The following is a 7729-nucleotide window of genomic DNA, read 5'->3' on the forward strand; positions in this document are numbered from 1 at the left end:
TTATTTATTCAGTATAAAGACTACATTTATTATACCATGCTTTCATCAGAACCCACGTTGATGATGAGTCCAATTATGGGCTAATCGTTATCGTGGGGTTCTAGCGGATTTATTTATGGACTTCTTTAGTTAAAATGTTTCGATGCCTTAGTGTGTGGTGATTGTATGATAACCAAGTATTGGTTGTGCTTATTCGTCTTATGAGTGTTGCGAACTTAGAAGATAGCGTGTTAATCTTTAATGAAGCGAAAATGAATTTAAGGGTTTAAAACTTGCCATGCTAGCATAGGTTCATGTATTTGTTATGCATGATTCATAGGTAATTTTAACCATCTTACTTGCCCTGTGTAATCACGATAGATAACTTGTGCATTAAACCATTATGTTATCAAATTCTATAGACATATAGGGTCTCAATATAATTGTTGTATATTCAGCTTCTATCTCTTTTGTGGATGTCTGGTATTATGTTATTCGTGCAACGGAAGTTGGCGTTTATCAGTTTTGTATTATCTGATTAGTGTCATCACCATTACATGGTAAGGTTAAGAACGAAAAGGCTATTGAATGAAGTATTTAATGAAGTTAGAATCCCATGTTTGTGTCATATAGTATCCAACTCTCTTTAATCTCTTAGTTAATGTTCTTTGGTATAAACTCTCAGTAGTTAATCGTAGTTATAATCAAACCAATTTAGTATTCATCTTAGCATTGAATAATAGCCATATATTTGTTGTATAAGTGCATAAATCACAAAGTTAACCTAAACCAGTCTCTGCGGGAATGAACTAGAAAGAATTCTACATTACTTGCGAACGCGTATACTTGGGTGAATTATTAGCGCGTGTTTTAGCCCTAACAAGTTTTTGGCGCCGCTACCGGGGACTCGGTGTTAAATTTTAGTTTATTTGTTTATCATCAGTGATCGTTAAAGTTCATTGACTCGGACATTGTTACTTACCTACTCTTTTCCTTGTCATGTTTTAGGTACTCTAGCGAGCGTGTATGCATACGCGTTCGCGGGCTCGTAAGAGAACTCTGGATCAAGCCGAGGAGGAAGTTGTAGTGGTTCGAAGGGAAGTTTTTGAGGACGAAGAGAAAGTAGAGGAAAAAGAGAAAGTAGAGGAACCAGCTTTAGTAGTGATGGGAGATCAAGTAGAAATTCTAAAGGCTTTGATGGACTATTCTCAGCCTAAGATCAATGATATTCAGTCAAGCATCATCACACCAGCCATCTCGACTAACACCTTTGAGATCAAGTCGAGCATGATTCAGATGATACAGAACTCAGTTCAGTTTGGGGGTTCTCCAACAGAAGACCCCAACATGCACTTCAGGGATTTCATTGAGATCTATGACACTTTTAAGTTCAGCGATGTGACTGAAGATGTTATCAAGCTGCGACTTTTCCCATTCTCTGTGAGGGATAAAGCAAAGTGCTAGTTACATTCTCTACCACCAGGGTCTATCACCAAATGGGAGGATCTTGCTCAAAAGTTTCTCATTAAATTATTTCCTATGGCGAAGACTGCTGCAATCAGGAATGCTTGTACTCAGTTGACGCAGCAATCTGGAGAATCTTTGTGTGAGGCTTGGGATCACTACAAGGAGATGCTAAGGAAGTGCCCACACCATAGCATGCCTGATTGGATGATTATAAACTGTTTCTACAATGGTTTAGGGGCACAGTCTAGACCTATTCTTGATGTAGCATCTGGTGGAGCCTTATGGGCCAATTGCTATAATGAAGCTTATGAGTTGATTAAGCTAATGGTAGCTAATGAATACCAGAATCCAATGCAAAGAATGTTGCAAGGCAAGGTTGCAGGAATTCTGGAAGTGGATACAGCTACTGCTATAGCTGCTCAACTTCAAGCTTTAACGATGAAAGTGGACTCTTTGGCTAACTATGGAGTTAATCAAATCACTAATGTTTATGAGCTTTGTGCAAGGGCATATGAGACTGAGCAGTGTGCTATTTCTAGCTCATCAGTTCAATTTGTGAGCAACTTTCAGAGATCACAGCAGCAACCTCCAGCCACTTATCATCCCAATAACCGCAATCATCCTAACTTCAGCTGGAGCTACAATTAGAATGCGGTGCAATAACCTTATCAGCCATACACAGCAAAGTAGTATAAACCTCATGGTTTTCAACAACTGCAATATGCCCCTAGGAAACAACTTCAACTTCAGCAGTTACTTCAAGATAATGAAAAATCTGAATTGGAGGAGTTGAGGCTCATGTGCAAGAGCCAAGCTATTTCTATCAAGACCTTGGAGAATCAGATTGGACAGATTGCTAATGCATTACTGAATCGTCAACCTGGCACGCTTCCTAGCAACACTGAAGTGCCAGGAAAGAAGGAAGCTAAGGAGCATGTTAAGGCAATTACATTGAGGTCTGGAAAGGTTGCAAAGCTCGAAAAAGATAAGACTCTAGAATCTAAAGTTGTGGCTCAAGAAGAAGTGTAGAAGAAAGCAGAAGTGGAACCAAGGAAGAATACTGTTAAGAACACTCCTCTTGAGGGTAATACAGGGGAGAAACAGATCTATCCTCCACCTCCCTTTCCTAAGAGGCTGCAGATAAAAAAGTTGGATAAGCAGTTTGAGAAGTTTTTGGAGGTGTTCAAGAAACTTCACATCAACTTACCTTTCGTTGAAGCTCTTGAACAAACCCCTAGTTACGCGAAGTTCATGAAAGGTATTCTCTCTAGTAAAGTGAAGCTCGATGACTTAGAGACTATTGCTATCATGGAGGAATGCAGTGCTGTGCTGCAACAGAAGTTGCCTCCGAAGCTTAAAGATCCTGGAAGCTTCACTATTCCTTGCACCATTGGAAAAGTGTCATTTGACAAATGTTTATGTGACTTGGGAGCCAGCATCAGTCTGATGCCTTTGTCAATCTTCAAGAAGTTAGACTTACCTGATCCAAAGCCTACTTATATGACCTTGCAGTTGGCCGACCGTTCTATTACATATCCATGAGATATTGTGGAGGATGTCTTGGTCAAGGTGGATAAACTCATCTTTTCTGCTGATTTTGTAATTCTTGATTTCGAGGAGGGTAAGAAGATTCCCATAATCTTGAGAGGACCTTTCTTGGCTACTGGCTGAACCTTGATAGATGTGCAGAAGGGTGAGCTCACCATGCAAGTGCTGGATCAGGATGTAACTTTTAATATGTTCAATGCCATGAAATTCCCTATAGAAAATGAGGAGTTTTTATCGACTATTAAGGTCTGATGCCTTAGATGGTTGATTCTTAGGGAATTTTGATAGTGAAGATGATGAAGGTGATGAGCATTTGTAATATTTGAATGCTTCTCCCTGGAAGCGAAGGATGGATATGTATTTTGAATCTCTTGGGTTGGAGAAGCTGAAAAGTTCTCCAAAGCGCCTCAAGCCATCTATTGAGGAAGCTCCTACTCTTGAGCTTAAGCCTTTACCTGAACATTTGAGGTATGCATTTTTAGGTGATGCATCTACTTTGCATGTTATTATTGCATCTGACCTTTCAGGTAGCGATGAGGAAAAGCTTTTGAGAATTCTTAACGAATTCAAGTCAGAAATTGGTTGGACTATAGCAGATATCAAGGGAATCAGCCCTTCTTATTGTATGCAAAAAATTCTGCTAGAGGAAGGAAGCAAGACTACTGTTGAGCAACAGAGAAGGCTAAATCTAATCATGAAAGAGATTGTGAAGAAGGAAATCCTAAAGTGGCTAGATGCAGGGATCATCTATCCTATTTATGACAGTTTATGGGTGAGCCTAGTTCAGTGTGTGCCAAAGAAAGGTGGTATCACCGTGGTAGCAAATGAGAAGGATGAGCATATTCTTACATGAACAGTCACGGGATGGAGAGTTTGCATGGATTATAGGAAGCTGGACAAGGCTACAAGGAAGGATCATTTCCCTCTTCCTTTCATTGATCTGATGCTTGATAGATTGGCTGGGCATGATTACTATTTTCTTCTGGATGGCTATTCGGGTTATAATCAGATTTGTATCGCTCCATAAGATCAAGAAAAGACTACATTCACATGTCCTTTTGGTACTTTTGCATTCAGGAGAGTTTCTTTTAGGCTATATGGAGCACCTGCCACTTTTCAGAAATGCATGATGGCTATCTTCTCTGATCTGATTGGAAATAATGTAGAAGTGTTCATGGACAATTTCTCGGTCTTTGGAACTTCTTATGATGAATGCTTGCACAATTCAATCTTGGGTTACTGCTGAAAAGGTGCGTTGAGACCAATTTGGGTCTCAATTGGGAGAAATTTCATTTTATGGTGCGCCAAGGCATCATTCTTGGTCACAAGGTTTCTAATAAGGGTCTTGAGGTGGACAAAGCCAAGGTGGGGGTCATCGAAAATCTTCCTCCGCCAATTTCTGTTAAGGGAATTCACAGTTTTCTTGGTCATGCGGGTTTTTATAAGCGATTCATCAAGGACTTCTCTAAGATTTCGAAGCCATTGTGCAATTTTCTAGAGAAAGATGTTCCTTTCATATTTGATATGAGTTCCTTGCTGCTTTTGAGACATTAAAGAAGAGTTTGAATACGGCACATGTCATAACTGCACCTGATTATTCTGAATCGTTTGAAATGATGTGTGATACAAGTGACTATTAGTTGGAGCAGTTCTTGGGTAAAGAAAGAACAACATATTTTATGTAGTCTACTATGCTAGTAAGACTCTTAATGGTGCTCAATTGAACTACACCACTACTGAGAAAGAACTTTTGGCTATTCTCTATGGTTTTGAGAAATTTCGATCTTACATACTTGGGACGAAGGTGACAGTTTTCATTGATCATGCTGCAATTCGATATCTCGTCTCAAAGTAGGACTCGAAGCCTAGATTGATTTGACGGGTTCTTTTGCTTCGGGAGTTTGAATTAGAGATCAAGGACAGAAAAGGGACTGAAAATCAAATCGCCGATCATCTCTCGAGTTTAGAGGAACCAAATGCAACTACACAAGATAAATCTTTGATTAACGAATCTTTTCCCGATGAGCAATTATTTGGGGTGCAATCAGAAGAACCGTGGTTTGCCGATATTGTGAACTACCATGTGAGTAACATTATGCCTCCGACATTGACTTATGCTCAAAGGAAGAAGTTTCTGCATGAAGTGAAGTGTTACATGTGGGATGAGTCATTTCTTTTTCGACAAGGAGCTGACCAAATCATCAAGAAATGTATTCCTTATAGCGAAACGGGGGGAATCTTGCGAGATTGCCACTCAACAGCTTATGGAGGACACTATGTTGGAGAAAAAATAGAAGCTCGTATTCTTCAAGCAGGTTTCTTTTGGCCGACTTTGTTTAAAAATGCTCATCAATTCGTTTTAAAATGTGATCGATGTCAATGTGTGAGTAATATCTCCAAAAGGGATGAGATGCCTCTTAATTTGCTTCTCGAGGTTGAAGTCTTCGATGTTTGGAGAATTGACTTCATGGGGCCATTTGTCTCATCTTGTTGGCGGTTGATTATATCTTGAAATGGGTTGAAGTCAAGGCTTAGCCGACGAATGATGCGAAAGTAGTGCTTAATTTTCTTCACAAGCAGATATTAACAAGATTTGGAACTCCAAGAGTCATAATCAGTGATGAGGGGTCGCATATTTGCAATCGCAAGTTCACTGCTATAATGCAAAGGTATAATGTGAATCATCATATTGCTATGGCTTACCATCCTCAGACGAATAGTCAAGTTGAGGTATCTAACAGAGTGACCAAGCCCATTTTAGAGAAAGTTGTGTGTCTCGAGAAAAGATTGGTCTTTGAAGCTTGATGAAGCTGTTTGGGCATATCAAACAACGTACAAAACTCCGCTAGGAATGTCACCGTATCAGTTGGTTTATGGTAAGGGGTGTCATTTACTGGTGGAGCTAGAGCATAAAGCGTATTGGCCTTTGAAGAAGTTGAATCTTGATTTGGATGCAGCTGGTAAGAAGAGGATGCTTCAATTGAATTAACTCGACGAGTTTCAACTTCAAGCATATGAAAATAACAAAATGTATAAGGAGAAAGTCAAGAGGTGGCACGATAGGGGTCTAGTGCTCAAATTATTTGTGTCGGGACAACAAGTTCTTTTGTTTAACTCTCGTCTCCATCTTTTTCTTGGCAAGTTAAAGTTGAGGTGGTCAGGGTCGTTTGTTGTCAAAACTGTGTTTCCACATGGAGAGGTGGAGATTTTTGAGAATGATCTGGGCCAAGCATTCAAGGTAAATGGTCAGAGGTTGAAGCATTACTATGGTGACACAGCAAACCGCGAGGTGGTTAGTACCGTTTTATTGTCCGTTTGATCTCGCATTTCTACGTCAAGCTAACGACTTAAAGAAAGTGCTTCTTGGGAGGCAACCCAAGTTTTTTGTACATTAGTAGATAGAGGAAGAAGAAAGAAAGGAGAAAAGCATAAAAAACTCAAAAAAATAAAAAAATTCAGGGCCAACTTCAGTGCACGGCGCGCCCACGCTGTTGAGGTGGGGCGGCCGCGCTACCTTTCCAGAAGCTGAGCGCGACCGCTCGACCTGGCGGGGCGGCCGCGCTGAAATGTCAGAAGCACGGAGTGCCCGCGCCAAGGTAGCACGCGGCCGCACTGAGTCCCTGTGTCCGAAAAAAATATGCAACATTAAATAAAAAAAATCGGGGACTTTATTCCAAAATCAATTCCCACCCAATTTTTACTCTTCCACATCCCAAATTTCCCTCTCCAAATCAAACCCATTATTCCCACTATTCCCATAATCAATTCCCACTTCTATTCCATATCTAATTCTCTCCTAATCTCCTATATATACACACACTTATACACAAACTTTTCCATCACTTCTCAAATTCTCAAACAAAAATCTCTCTCACACACTTATCTCTTATTCTCTCTTATTCAATCCCAATGGCACCCAAAAGACAGCGAACTCAAGTAAGCAGTAGCACCACTGATTCTTCGAGTGCAGGTGGTGTGAGGCCTAGATTTTCAACTCCCGAGGATGAGGCTGAATATACGAAGTTTCTCTCAAGGCCTATAGCCAAGGAGCGTGATTTTCTGCCGTCTAGGAAAGATGGTAAGTTATTGGAGATGATCTTGGAGATGGACTGGGTTACTTTTTGCGAGGCACCCGCTGCTTAGCCCATGAGTGTGGTTCATGAGTTTTATGCTAATGCTAAGGAGAAGAAGAACAGTTTCATCGTGGTGAGGGGGATGACAGTGGAGTACAGTGCTGAGGCGATAAGGAGGGTGATTGATCAGCCCGAGAGGAGGCCCAGTCAGGATAACTGGAACGAGAAGACTCCGGAGGAGTTTAATTTGGATTTGATATTTGCTACTTTATATGTTCCTGAGACTCACTGGAAGTTCAAGAGGGGCACAACTGATTATGCCACGTTCCCTACTTCGTGCATGAACAGGTTTGCACGTGCATGGAATTCAATTATTTGTGTTAACATTATGCCATCTTTTCATGTGCATGATGTTACTATGGAGCGTGTGTGTTTGTTATGGGGTATTCTTCAAGGGGACTATGTGGATCTTGGTATGGTTATTCACCAAGGTATTTTGAGATTCTTGCGAGGGAGTACTACGGGTTCTATACCCTATGCGTCCATTGTGATGAAGTTGTGTATGGCAGTTGGTGTTCATTGGCCAGCACACGAGCAGCTTCAGCTTCTGAGTGCTCCGATTGATAGTACCACTTTGTTGACTATGCAAGAGTGGGATGGAG

The 7729-nt window shown here is 40.7% G+C and overlaps 1 non-coding gene across 1 annotated transcript; it reads right to left on the reverse strand.

Moving 5' to 3' along the window:
• Window positions 1-1533: 1533 nt before the first annotated feature.
• Window positions 1534-1640, reverse strand: LOC141698967 (small nucleolar RNA R71). The gene has a single exon (XR_012565461.1). It is a non-coding gene; the product is annotated as a small nucleolar RNA R71 (small nucleolar RNA).
• Between the last annotated feature and the right edge of the window lie 6089 nt (window positions 1641-7729).

Source organism: Apium graveolens, chromosome 11 (genome assembly GCF_009905375.1).
Source record: "Apium graveolens cultivar Ventura chromosome 11, ASM990537v1, whole genome shotgun sequence".
In the NCBI taxonomy this organism is placed as follows: domain Eukaryota; kingdom Viridiplantae; phylum Streptophyta; class Magnoliopsida; order Apiales; family Apiaceae; genus Apium; species Apium graveolens.